The 15034-nt window shown below is 42.8% G+C and overlaps 1 protein-coding gene across 1 annotated transcript in view; it reads left to right on the top strand.

The window, feature by feature from the left end:
- The first annotated feature begins 6175 nt into the window (after nucleotides 1-6175).
- Nucleotides 6176-15034, top strand: part of gal3st3 (galactose-3-O-sulfotransferase 3) — a 54115-nt gene continuing 45256 nt past the window's right edge. Inside the window, exon 1 of the mRNA XM_049568430.1 lies at nucleotides 6176-6481. The gene's annotated coding sequence lies outside the window, so the exon portion shown is untranslated. The remainder of the gene's footprint in view (nucleotides 6482-15034) is intronic.

Genomic DNA, 15034 nt, shown 5'->3' with positions numbered 1-15034 from the left:
ATGGAAGCTGAAAAAACTAAACCAAGATTCTGTCAGTGAGTTGTCTATCTCTCACCTCAAATGTTTTAAGTTGCAGTTTAACTGTAATAGGAGACTGTTTGTTGCCAGCTTGCCGCCATTGTGTCAAACAGAGAATTTCATAATATGTCTCCTACCACTGGGAGGGTCTATTGGTCCAATAAGGCGCAGTGCCGGAGCGGAGGAAAACTGAAAGTAATAGAGCAAAAACAAATCTTGGTGGAGTCAGTGAAGGTGACGCAGCAGCCCGCCTCAGAGTTTTTCATTTCCCGAGTGCAGAGAGAGGAGAAGCTTGTCGAAAACTCTTCTATCTTGCGTATTTGTATACTTTGCCAGATATCTAATACTATATTGTTCTAAAAACTGGGCCCAGTGAGTGACCCTGACCTGGGGAACCACTGATTGTTCTGGTTGTTACTGGTTGTGAACGTTAAATTGTGGTTACTGTAATTTGAAGCACAAGAATTTTCTTTAAGATACATAGTTCTATTGAATTGAATTGAGTGTAGCACCAATTTCAAAAGCATCTTTCTACTGCACAGACAGCCTATTTTTAAGATTGGACCTTTCCAGGATCTTTCCAGCAGTGAAATATTTCTTTAAGAGCTGTCTTTAAGACAACAGTAAACACATTACATTGACAAGATAAAATCTCCATTCATTTTTCAATGAAATCAATCACAGGCCATAAAAAAACCATGACAGGAAACAAAAGAATCCATCCAATCAATTAGAAAATAGCTCCTTAAAACAAATATTGTCAGTTCAGCACAGTGGTGTCGTGCATTATTGCTGACCCACAAACAAGCTAAAAACAATGAATTATAATGCCACTGGGGCTTTGAACAAACTCTACAGCTCATCACAGAGAGGATCAATAGGAAGAAGAGACAGCGTTGCCTAATCAGAGCCTCCTGTTCCTTCCTAGAATAATGACCCATATGGAGGAGGCAATATGCTGCGGAGTGGTTACCAAACACAATACCTCATTTAATCATTACACCCCAGAGTCCGGATCATTACTCAAACAATCTGTCTGTCATGATCCGGCAAGGATCCGGAGCCTCGTTGGAAAAAAACATCCAGCAATTATAGAGAGGCACAAATATAACATCAAAAAGTCGTGGGATTTAATAGGAGGTAAAAGCCAGAAAGCACAATAAGGTCACCAGCTATAAATTGTCTTTTAAGTAGGCTACCAGTGACTCATTATAAGTCTCTACTGGAAGTGAAGGAAACTATGATGATAGAACGACCATGAAGTACAATGAAGTCTTTTAAAACTTGCTACAGAGTCGCAGTTACTCGCCATGAAGCACTTTATGAAGAAAGTCATACAAAAGAGTTTAACTTAATCTATATAGTACAGTCAATATAAATGTAGATGAGTTTCTAATACGACAGAATATTCTAGGAGAAGTAAAATACAGTGGATTTAGCTCACGTGAACACACACAGCTTCAGCTCCAATTTCATGAGACTGCGTGCAGGCATTATAAAATTAACAAGCGCCCAACATAAATGGACCTTTTCAGAAGTATATTCTGAATATATTGCAGTAAAAGACTTACTAGAAATAATGAGAATGAGACAGAGGATGACTTGCAACAGAGATCTTCAGCCAGCTTGGATCAGTGCAGCGGCGATAGTGTCTCAAACCCCTAAGCTAACAGGATACAGCAGAGATATTAAAGGGGCACTTGAACAAATTGGCATTGTACTTGCATAACATTGGAGGACTCACAAGAAACATATTTTTAAGGAGAATATTCAGAAATTAGCAGGAAATGTTGAGATATCTTGACTTCTTGTTCCTAGTACTGGTCAAGCTCCAGAAAACACTGGATCCTACATTTCCCATAATGCAACATTGAATCATCTTTCAAGGGTTATTTTCTCAGCCTTTATAAAGCTCCTCCAGGATCACATATTAATATTTAACTTTTTTCACCAGACTGTCCCACCAAGAAAAAAGACAATATCAACGACACTATCTTTCTTTAACATTACAGTGACAGTGCCCTCTAGTGGCCATAGGAATTATGACTTTTGTCTGTCAGGAGCAAAGCAGGAAATCGGCCCAGTCGCCAGGACAAAACATTGGCATTGTATGTTCAAGCAAACTATGGATGGATTACATCGGTACGTTTCAAACGTAACATACCAAGTTTGCTAAAGTCACGTAGAACATGAGCTGATTCAGTCATCAGGAGGTGGAGAGGATGGCGGATGGCGTGTCTCCTAGGCAAGACGTCTGGCAAGCAGACCACTGTTCGAGACCAGTGCCACGAAATGTGGCTGCTTTTTTAAGCCCGACATTGTTGCATTTCCTGTTGGGACTGTGCAGCCAAAACTGGGTATTTTAAGTCAAATTTGATCTTTTCCTGACCATAACTAAGTGTTTTTTGTGTCTAAACCTATCCTCACATTTACCACCGTGTTGAAACGTAAAGAAACGTAAAGTCCACTACATAATAGCATACACGTGTTCAGATCTGTGGTTTGCAGAGATATTTTTTATGTTTGCTGACATTGTTATGGCGCCACAAAGTCCGCAGAGGGTACTTCGCAGGAGTGACTGTACAGGTCAACAAATTGGTGCATAAAAATCCACCAGAATACAGGAAAATGTTTGATGCTCTAAATTGCAGAGGATCCCAAAAGTGCTAGTTTCTCCATCCTTCAAAATTAATTTAAGTCCCCACATATTAATCAGCTATGATATATTCAAGCCTGTCTAGGAAGGAACAGGAAGAAAGGATAACAATCCACAAACACTTGCTTTGGGCACCAGAAACAACGTGGGAATATCGCCGCCTCGTCATTTTGTACATGAGGTATGACTGCTGAATGGAGAGACAGAGTTGCCTCACCTTTAATCCACACTGAGAGGTCGAACAGAGCCAAATGTTTATGTGTGTGTCCCAAAAGGAGATTTAAAAAGGAGCTAGCAGCAGTTAGCAGCTAACTCAAAGAAGAACAGCAGCCAAAATGTCTGCAAATTAATGTTATCGTATGTAAAGCGCTGCTGACACAAATGTTATATGTCACACTAGAGGCTGACTGCACACCCGGATGCCAGGATGCAGTCTATGATCACACACTGACGGGAAATGACGCCACTGTTTTCTGGCTCTGTGTAAAAATGATAAAGAGGGATAAAGACAGGACTTAGCAGCAGCCCATACAAATGTAAAAAGGGCTAGTGTGTAGGAACAGAGCTGCTAAATACTTGCACACATACCAGTCAGTATCCTCAGTAACAATGACAAGCCTCTTTTACAATGCCTGCTCAAGGCAGGAAAATCGTGCTGTTATGCCGCCTCATTCCTCAGTATATAAGATACAATCACAGGAAGGGAGAACACAGTTGTCTCACCTCTGAGTCAGACACTGAGGTAGTCATGACCCTGAAACAAGGTCTGTGTACAATGTAAAGCCATATAGACGTGTCCATGGGTGGAACAGATATTGCGCTTTGATTACATATTACGTTGACGACCAAACACAGGAGATTTAAAAAGCAGCTGTTAGCAGCTAGTGGCTAACTCAAAGAGGAAGAAAGTTTCCTTCTCACCCTGCCATTCACTCCTTGTATGCTCACTCACTGTCTCTACCTGTCATTGTCTGAGTGGGTCAAGTGACTCATCAGCTGATTCACAATCGACCAATAACACAGCGACACACCTTCTCTGTCAGCCTATCATCTTACTGCTCCTCATTTTATGTATGGTTCATTCAATGCTGTGGTTCATTCTTGCTGTCATCATGCACGTCTTTTACGTCATCAGCCTCATACACCTCAGCAATCAGCAGCCTCAGAGTCATCAGCCACCACCACCACCACCACCAGTGTCTGGACTCCATGGGTGGATTTATCTTGCTGCTGCTCAGATGTCCCTCGATCACAAAAGCACCAAAGACTTCTGGGAAATCTTAATCAGCACAAATCATCTGTTAATCTGTACACTCATATTCTGTATTAAATATTATCTTTACTTCATTCTTAAAATTAGTAAAATTAGTATGCTATATCAAACTTCAATCATTATTAAACATAAATAAACAAGTTTCAAGCATAAAATGTGATCAGGTTTTGGACCTCGTCCACTTTTGTGTCGGGATCAGCTGCAGACTGACTTGGCAGAGATGGCTGCCATCTTGTTCTTACATGGATTAGTGTATTGTGCTCTTACTACCACTAGATGGCACAAAAAATGTCCCCAAATGAGGACAAAAGGTCTAAGTCAAGCAGAATGAAGTATAAGGTGCAGGAATCCAAAAAATGGATGTCCTTACAGTCCTAACAGAGAAGGTTAACGATTGTGATTGGTGCGTTTTACCATTGTTGTTGTTTAGAAAGCGCTACCGATGTGTATGTTGAACACGGTCACACTCTGAAGTCGTTGAAATCCGGCACTTGGGCAGTGACTTGCGGCATCAGAAACGAAAAAAAGGTGTCCTTTAACGTCGGCATGATACATGGCCGGTTGCCGTTATAGCATTTTCGGAACCCATCGGCTGTATTCGGCATCTGACTTCCAGCAGACGGCGATACAGCCATTTGGGGGCAGAACCCCAATTTTTTGGCATTCCGTTTTTAGGAGGTGAATTTCCGTTTCCGACTTCCGTTTATATATAAGTAAATATGCTGAACCATTGTGATGGATTCAGAGTTTGCAGTGACGCCAATTATGTTCCGCCTCGTTAGTTCACCACACAGACCGTTTAACCTGGCAACAACTGCAGCCGGCTCAAACGTGAATGATCAATATCACACAGACTACAAACAGCCTAGCACCGGAAACCAGGGCTCTTCCGCTCTTCTTCCGGAGGCAAGATCTCTGGGTTTGCCTATAGACTCTACATTCACTGAATGTAGAGTCTGTATATAGAGACTACCGTTATAGTATAACATCGCTTGGCGGCGTCAGGGGGAAACGCTGCAGGACAAGGACAAAAGTTAAGGCAACCAAAGTCCAAATGGGGAGAGCGGGAGTGGTGGTGGATGAGTCCAACAAATACCATCTTTCACCTGGGGAGCGGTGTTACCGTCTCATCAGATACTAAAGCCAAACCCTGTTCTTTTTTCCTAAACCTAACCACGTACTTTTGTTGCCTAAACCTAACTGTGGTTTTGTTGCTGGAGGAAAAGAAAAAGGTCCATTTGTCCGGTGCGGTGTTGAACTGATGTAGAATGTTTATTTTGAAAGAGACTGTATGTAAACGTTAAATTTCCTGTGAAAACAGAAGTGAATCTTGAAAGAGGAGATCTTGTCGCGGTGTCCCTGAACGTCAACAACCAACGCACCCAGGGTACCTTGCATGTACCATGCATGTGGACGTGGAAAGTCCATTACCAAAAACGCAATATGTGACGAGGTCGGAGTGAGAATGTGTTGGTATGTAATGTCACACTAGAGACTGACACAGTTGTGTTAAACGTCACGCTGGTCACGCCGGTCACGCCACTCCATCAATCGCACACTGGAGTGGAATGATGCCATCGTTGTTTGGTTCTCTGCAAAAATGTAAAAGAGGGATGAAGAAGGAACATAGTCGCGGCCCTATGGTGTGATCTCTGTAAAAAGAGCTTGTGTGTAGGAACAGAGCTGCTAAATGCTTGCAAACATAACAATCAGTATCCTCAGTAACAACAATAGAATAATGCATGAGGGGGGCCCTGTTCCCGGTGTAGCCTGAGGCCCTCCAATCACTAAATGAGCCCCTGTGCTGCTCAAAATTTACATATCAGTCAGCTATCAAGCTCCAGTTCAAATTCAAATCAACTTTATTTGCATGACAGATGCGTTCATATCGAGGCATGGCAGTACATCTCACTGATGATAAAGAACATGAGTTTTCTTTGGTTTTAAAGAAGCCACCGTGACTCATGACGTGAACAACATATAAAAGGAGATCACCTGGATCACACTGAGTCACTCCAGGCAAATATCACAGAGCTGTGTCATTGGCACAGTTATGCGAGGGTCCGTTAGGATTGTCCATGCGCGTTAATGTGCGGAGAGGTCCATATGTGCATGCTGTGCGCGTGCGTGAGCCCGACAGTACTCATCCCCGCATCACAGGCGTAAACGCGCGCGCATTGGCTGGAGAGAGAGAGAGAGAGAGAGAGAGAGAGAGAGAGAGCGAGAGAGGCGGTTTGGTTGCACGAGGAGTCGCGAGGAGCCTCTGATGACAGACAGCAGATCCGCTGCCTCACTGACTGCGACACCTGGACACGCACCGACACCAAACACATGAAGGAGAGCCAACTGTAGGCGAGGAAGAGGAGGAGGCTTTCCTAAAAATATAAAGAAGAGGAAGAAGAAGAGGAAGAAGAAGAAGAGGAGGAGGAGAGGAGCGGGGGCAGGCAGCAGTCAGCCGGGTGGCCGGGACACGGAGCCGGACCACGGGGGGAGAAATCACCGTCACATCCCATCACCGCTCGGAGATGACAAAGGTGGGTGACGGTGTGTTCCCATTGTGTAATATCAGCATCCCTGTCCTACATGGCGCCTTTAATCCCCACAGTGGAGTAGTAGTAGACATGTCTGGTGTGGTGTAAAGCAGAAAACGGGGCCGGTGTGGCACATTCACAGGCGTTTATGTTTGTTTCGGTTGCGCCGGCGCTCCGCTGCCCTCCAGTCTGGAGACAATTACGCACCGCGGTTTTAATAACACGGATTTACGGCATGACACTTTGTCTCCAGGAGAAATTCCCATCCCGACATGTGTGCCATTTGGAGATGCGCGGCGGAGTGATTTCATCCTCCCTCCCCAAAAAATCTAATCTGATCTGGCCCACATTTTGTGAGAGAGAGAGCTCTTCTTTGAGATTTTTAGTGTTGTTTGTGTCCTGTTACAAGCGTCGTGTGTGTGTTGAGGAGGATGATGGGGGAAGAAGGGAGGAGGAGGAGGGGGGTGTTTATCGTGATCGTCTCCTTGAGCGCCCGAGGCTTGTCTGGATGATTGATTTCGCCTGTTCAGTCAGATTATAAGAGTGTGAACACCTATGCCGGCAAATTAATTAAACAGCACGCGAAGATTAACCAGCGCGAGCCCCCTTTTTATGCGTGTGTGTGTGAGAGAGGAGAGGGGGGCAACCATTAATGACAAACTATTTATATCCCGTACTGGATGTAGTAACCCCAATTGTTGCATGTGTGTCACGCAGATTTGCCCTCCATTAGTTGATTGCTGTTGAAAGTTGGCTGAAGTTTTTTTTGTTTTTCCATCTGCCCTGTTTGGTGCTGCAATATCAATTAAATATTTTGTCAATATGTCATCCAGCTTTGTATTTGCAGCAGATGGCAGGCTGAATGTGGCAGCACTGGAGTACATTGATAATAATGAAGAGCTACAAACCCAGAGCAGGGAGTAGGACAGGGAAACTGGTTTGACAGTGATGGAGCTCGTTTGATGAAAATCTGCACTGAGCATAATGCCGGGATAATAAGTCTATTAATTTGTTGTTGAAATTACAGACATCAATCAAGTCGTGTCAGATTTATTTGTAAAGCGCAAATTCATCTGAATCCAGGAAATCACTTTGGATCAAAAAGAGCAACAGATTCCTTCTTTCAGCACAGACAGCACCAAATATGTCACAGTTAAAGTAGTTTATAAAATAAAAAGTGCGACAAAACCACCTCCAGCTCCTCAAATGTAAGACATTTGCTCCTTTTCTCAGTTTCATGTCACTGCGACCTCAGTGTTAGGATTTTTTTTTACTACTGAAGGAGAAATCAAGCACTTAAAAGGCTTCAGAAAACAATTGCGTGGGTGTAGATGTCAGGGGAAGGAAGCAGGACACACGTCAGCCACGATATTTAGAACATGCGGCCATTTGTCCCAAGTAACAGAGGACTTATTTTGGCAAAATTAAAGACACAAATTGCACAAATTGGTGCATAGAATTCAGAATGAAGGAAATTAAGTGTTTGATGTTCAGATTTTTCTGGTGCATGACCCCCAGACCCTCCATTTCATTTGTGTTGAAACAAAACCTACGCCCATGTGTAATGGCACAAAATTTTGCCCCTTTTCTTTGAGTCGTGTCACTGTAAATCGAGTTACATCAGGTTTTTGAGTGTTGGTTGGACAAAACAAGCACTTAGAAGACATCACTTAAAAGGTCCGTGGATAGGTGAAGATTTCAGGGGAGGATGTGTGCATTTGTCCAACTAGCAGAGGACTTTTTTTCAACAGGATGCAGGAAATTATGTGTTTGGTGCTTGAAATTTTCTGGCGGAGGACCCTCAAAACTCCCATTTCATTTGTTCCTCTTCATTGTTTCATGTCACTGTCAGTCAAGTGTCATTGGGTTTTTGACAGCAAGCACTTAAACTTTACCTCACTTCACTTATAAGGCTCCAGAAAACGATGACTGCACAGGTGTTGATTTCAGGAGGGGACGCAAAGGACATGTCCCCCCTTTAGAACATGTGCATGAGTAAAACTGTGATTGCATAGGTGTAGATTTGAGGAAATTGACGCAGAAAAGGCTCAAATTCGCCCTTAACATTTAGAACATGTGCATGTGCATGAGTAAAACTGTGATGACATAGGTGCAGATTGATGCAGAAAAGGCTCTAACTGGTGCATAAAATTCACTTGAATGCAGGAAACTATGTGTCTCATGCTCAAAATTTTCTGGCAGAGGACCTCCAAACCTCCTGTTTCATTTGTTTGCCCCTCCTTTTCGATTGATGACTCAAAACCTACACCCTTGTGTGATGACATTTTTCACTATTGACACGCACATTCATAAATTGTTTGCAGATGTTGGGGAACAATAATCTTTAGACAAATATGAAAAAGAGCTCGCATGCTGACGTGTCTCGTTCACAGTTGGTCTTTTGTTTGACATCGTCGTCATCGTTTTGACCCCTCTTTTTTTCTATTTTGTTACATTTTTGAAAATACAGCGTTAAGTGTTTATCAGCTCAAATAAAGATATCCAGATGTCAATCATGTGCTTCATTCCCGCTCCTGTCTATCTGTCTATCTGTCTGTCTCCCCTCTTTGTGTCCGTCCCTCTCCTCCTATGTGTCTTCAGGAAGTAGGTTAGGAGAAGGGAGGGGAGGTGACTTAATAAACCCTTTTGCGGCAGGTCATTTACAAGCACAGACCTGAAAAGGTTCCTTTTTTTTTTCTCCTGGCATGTCCGCAAGAAAGGCACAAGACCGAGTGATGAATGTGTGCTCTGTTTGGAGAATGGCAATGCAGGGAATAACAATGGAGGCGAAGGGGGGTAGAGGAGGTTAGAACAGTGACACACACACTCATAAATAGGGGCTTAAACACACTCACGTACACAAAGCGTCTTGAAAAAAGTCAGTATGATGAAGTGTGTTGTGCTGACTAAGATTCACTGCATCGTCGTGTTAAACCTCATCAGAAGAGTCTTTTCAGACTGAGGGCGCCCTTTAAAGGCGAACGCTCTGGGAAAGAGTTTATTTATACAATATTAGACTATGATATACAGCTCTGTGGCTGCTTGCTGCACAGCACAGTGTCCCTGAAGATGCTCCTTTTCAGGCCCTGAGCCAAAAAGGCTGCACTGTTTACAGCTTCCCCCCGGAAGCAAAATGACTCAGAAATGTTGGTATGTGGCATAAATTCCTCCGTTTGTCCGAGTAACCGTCAGGCTGTCTGCAGATGTTGCCTTGATGTTGGATGTTTGAAGGTTCAGAGGACAGTAGGGAGAACGCCTGAGTACCTCTGAGCGACTGAATCTGAAGTTGATAAATTGAGGTGAACTTAAAGCCTGGTTTTGGAAAGTACTGAAATCAGCCCAGTGATGGAACAAAATAAGTTACTTCTTAGATCATCTTTGATCAATGGATGATTAAATAATACATTTTCAGGCCAGTCGCCTGTTCGACAAGTATGATGGATGGCATGACACAGAGGCGAGACTTCTGTTCCACAGTGCCAACTGTTCAAGACCAACAAACAACAAATCTGGTTGTTTATAGGGAGTCATTCCTGTGTTTTTAACAGCCTTTTAGCCACCAAACATGGGTGTTTTTCTGTGACCTGTTGCTGATTTTCCACCAGAGATTGTTCCACGTAAAGTGTTTGTTTTTGACTGAGACATCACTGCATTTCCAGCCAATAGTGCCACTAAAAGGGGCTGTTTTTAAGTAAGACATCTCAGCATTTCCAGCCTGGATAGTGCATCTAAAAGTGTTTGATTTTTACCAAGATATCGCTGCATTTCCTGACAGAATAGTGCCATGAAAAGCAGTTGTCTTTTACTGAGACATTGCTGCATTTCCAGCCAGAATAGTGCCATGAAAAGTGTTCGATTTTTACCAAGATATCGCTGCTTTACCAGATGGGATAGCACCACGAAAAGCGGTTGTTTTCCTGAGACATCGCTGTGTTTCCAGTCAGAATAGTGTCATGAAAAGCATTTGCTTTTAAAGTAGACATGGTTGCATTTCCAGACGGGATAGCACCACAAAAGGTGGTTGTCTTTTATAGAAACATTGCTGTGTTTCCAGCCAGGATAGTGCCACAAAAACCAAATACTTTTACTGAGACATTGCTGCATTTCCAGCGGATAGTGCCACTAAAAGTGTTTCATTTTTACTGAGATATCAGTGCATTTCTAGCCAGGATAGAGCCATGAAAAGTGGTTGTTTGTTACATAGACATTGTTGCATTTCCAGGTGGGATAGCACCACAAATAGGGGTTGGCTTTACTGAGACATTGCTGTGTTTCCAGATGGAATAGTGTCATGAAAAGTGTTTGGTTTACAGAGATATCGCTGCATTTCCAGCGAGGACAGTGCCATGAAAACGAGTTGTTTTTTACTGAGACATTGACCCCTTCTCCATCTGTGATTGTTCCACCAGAACCATGTTTTTTTAAACCCAAACAGCATTCTTGAAATGTAAAGTTTCTATCTTCTGCATAATAATGTACAGATGTAATCCATAGTTCTGAGAAACGTACAACTGCAACATTTTTACTGGCGACTGGATTGCATTTTTCCTCACAAAGTACAAATTCCGAACCTTTGATGATGAGGGTCACAGCCTCACAAAAATATAACAGTTGCTCGCTTTCTCTGTTTCACACCATTATAATTCTTATTTTTGTTTTGGCTGTTAGTCAGGCCAATAGGGCTGCAATTAACAATTATTTTTGCAATTAACTGACTGTTGACTTCATAAAATAATTTAAAACATACCGAGAAATGCTCATAATTTCCCAGAGCCCAAGGAGAGGTCTTCAAATAAATTGTTTTGTCCCATCAGCAGTAAAACAGAGAAAAGCAGCCAACTGTCATACTTGTGAGTCTGAAATTAGAGAGTGCTTTGAGTTTGTGCTGGAATAATGACTTATATGTGTAATTGATTGTCACATTTGTTGCAAATCAGACAGCTAAGACACTTTGTTGGGCTCTAGCCATTGATTTTACATTTCACAGGATAAAGTTGATAGATGCATGATAATAAGTCGTACAAGCAGCAGAATCAGAGTCAGGTAGTTCACACTGATACATTATTTAACCTTTATTTAACCTGCCAGGCTATAAGATGATATTCTTACTCGAGACATGGCGAGGCAAACACCCTCCTGGTGGTGATCCGGAGAAAAGAAAGGCAACAGAAAACACAACAGCAGCAGAAAAGCTTTGAATGAAAGGAACAGTAAAGCAGTGTAGAGCTCTGACTCTCATGAGAACTTACACAGAGAAAAACAACAAACATCAACAACTAGAAGAATCATAAAGGAGCTCAGATAAATTGTGTTGTCTTTCTTCTTCTCTGTATGCTTGGTGTAGACAGGAAGTGCTGTATGAGCCGGGTTCACACGATCTTGGGGTGCGGGAGGATGGGATGTTTGTGACTGAGGCTGCCGGGATCAGCAGGTCTTCTTGATGTGTATTAGTGGAGGCCGTGACTGGTGTTTAAGATGGACCTGAGTGATTAGAGCGCTTGTGATTAAAAATTTACTTGCGGGCAACTCGGCTCGCCGCAGAGAACTGAGGGAATGTGTGTGTGTGTGTATGTGTGTGTGTGTGTGTGTGTATTTATTCTGCAACGTGTGGATCTAAGCTGAAGCTAGATTAACGCTCCATGTTAACAAACCTCCTGGTATGACTGGCCAGCCGGCGGAAACACACACAGACAATCACACACACCATCCACTTGATCCCCTGCTGGGTTAATGCGGGCCATGAGCGACCCTCCTTGCAGCAGAACATAAGCGCACACACGCACACACACACACACACACACACACACACACACAAACATTTGAACACCGGCCAACTTTCAGCCACTTTGATGCATTAGTGCAAAGGTGCATTTTCGTCTCATTGTGCCTCTGGGGGCCAAATTGATTTTGATGTGCGGGCGTGCTCGTGCACACAAAAACACTACTGTATTTCAGATTAGAGGTGAGATTAGAGGTGATACATACATAGAGGGGGTGTGTGAAGTTGAAAATGACCTCTTATCCTCACTTATTATCCAGTCAAATTGATCTTCTAGAGAGCCCAGCTGAATAAGAGACATCAGCAAGACTTTGTTCTCAAATGTTTAACAAAGAGGCAAAGGCTTAAAATGTTTTCAAATGATGAAAATGTTTTCTAAAGCGTTCCTCATCCCCTGTCAAAAATTAAAAAGGCTTTTACTGCGGTGACGCTTGTCAGCTGTGTTTCTGACCGGTGCCAGATGAAGACAGATGGACGAGGGTTTTGTCAGGGTCTGGGCCCGGCTCCAGGGAGCTGCCCTTGGTGCGAAGGTTTTTCATCTACTTGTAGATGTCCGACAGCCAGATTCCAGCAGACCCCGGATTAAAATGGTCTGGGCAGGAAGATTACGGGGAGCAAAGTCCTGTATCTGGATGGCCCTGCTGTTCCTGCACAACACGAAATGCATTATTTATTATTAATACTGAAAGCATCTTGGTTTGGTTGTCGTTGTTATGGTCGGACAAACTTCTCTGTGGCAGAGTCCTCCCTGGTTCACCACTGTGACAAAATCAAAAGCCTGACCTTGATTTTTTTTTAAGACTGTGAGTATCTGATCTTCAGTGCTGCAGTGAACCAAAGCATAGAGTGTGTATAACTCTGACATCTGGAATCATTTACAGTTTCCTTTATAGATACCTGATACTGATAATAGATAATTGTTGTATTTGTCTTTATTGTCTTATGGTTGACCAAGGTTCAGTTCAAGCATCTTTTTAGACTATATACACTATAATGTAACTGTAAATTAAAACATAGATTTTTTTTCTACCTCATGAGTGTAGTTCTCAGAAACCTTTTTCAGCCTGAAGTAGTTCCCGCAGACATTTCTTTCAGACTGCCCAAACAACCTCCAGCAATAAGCAAGAAAGACCCTGGCAAAATATAGACATTCAGACACAAGCACAGCTTAATATGGACAAAACGGGTTAATATGTTTTTATGTAGAAAAACACAAATGGTTCTTGATCTTGGAAACAGCAGTTGAGAAAACAACCTCAGTCAGTTTAGTAGCTCTTCTGGAGCTTTCAATCACACCACATGATCTTCATTAGCAGATCTACATAGACGTGCAGCACAAGCCCCTTTCACACTGCATCTTCAAAGCAAGAATTTCACGCTGTCATGCCGCTGTGTCATTCTGTATAAAACGTACAATAGCGAAATGGGGACAGAGTTGTCTCGCCTGTGAGCCCGCATCAGATGTGGTAACAGACCAGAAACAATGGAGTGTGAGCATGAGTGTGACATTTTGTCGTGTTATTCGTGGACATCTTATTTGTGCGACCCACTACAGGAGATTTAAATGTGGATAGCAGTTAGCGACTAACTCAAAGAAGAAGAACAGCAGCTGAAAAGGTCCACAACTTGGGAAAACAATGAGGTCCGGGAGCGCCTTACCCACTGAGCAGAGGACGAGATCAGCTTCTGTATAGTAGAGACAGTAAATCATTGTCATTGTAGTGTTATGCCCAAACACACATATTATAAGTTGCACTAGAGGCCATATACTATGTACATCATATACTATGAGATCTATGCAACAACATAGGTAGTTAAAATAACTCAACGCTGTCTCCTGGGTGAAAGTCCTGTGTCTGACTCATCTGTCGACCCTGACAACTTTACTGTTCGGACGTTCTTGTTCTTTATCCTACATCATTTGCCCTGAGCATCTAATATTGAGCCCAGTGTGTTGGTATCTGATACCAAGGGCCACTGACCGAGGGTTGGTATTTGAAGATTCGGAAAAGAAAACAGGTTAGGACGTTAAGTCCTTACTGTGCTCAGTGAGAACATTAGCAAGGCAAAGAAGGTAGTATACGTGATATGATCGAAAGCTCTGGAAGAGCTCCCTGATGGACTGCATAATCTCAACAAACCACAATATTAAGAACAAATGTTGCCATTCATGCCAATCAATTTATGATTATACTTAATCTGATTTAGATAATCGGATAAGCTGTTCCGTTATTGCTGTTAATCGCATTAGGGCGAATTATTGGTGTGCACCCAAACCCAGTGTCATGTTTATTGTTTTAGGTTTTAAATTTGGTTCCTAATCTTTCATTGATTGAGGGTTTTCTAACTTTGTCCCGCCTGAAACCTGAAGTAAAATAAGGTAGAGGTACAGCTGGCGTATCCTGGTGTGGATCACAGCTCGGATTGAAGAAGTTGGGCACTGTATTTACGTCTTGCATTGCCCTACTAGTGGTGCTGTTCCCATGAACTCTTAGGAAACACAAATCCCTCTGAGGAGAGAAAGACAAGGCTTATACAGCAAAGAAAGCCACATCAAACAAGGCACAGTCGTCCAGGGGAACAAATGAGACTGGTCAGTGAGGACATACTGTGTTAGCTATCAACTTTAGCGTCTGTACGAGCAACTGGATACGTTATCTATAGAATCCGTCGCAGATAGAATCCAGAAACCAGATCCTACACACTGAATGTCTCTGCTCAGTTCCTGTGTTCAGTGAAGGGCTTCATCAGAGAGACCTGCGTTCTACAAAAGCACG

Source organism: Epinephelus fuscoguttatus, linkage group LG23, assembly GCF_011397635.1.
Source record: "Epinephelus fuscoguttatus linkage group LG23, E.fuscoguttatus.final_Chr_v1".
Taxonomy (NCBI): Eukaryota; Metazoa; Chordata; class Actinopteri; order Perciformes; family Serranidae; genus Epinephelus; species Epinephelus fuscoguttatus.
Note: the sequence above shows the minus strand (reverse complement) of the source record. Positions and strands in the feature narration are given on the sequence as shown.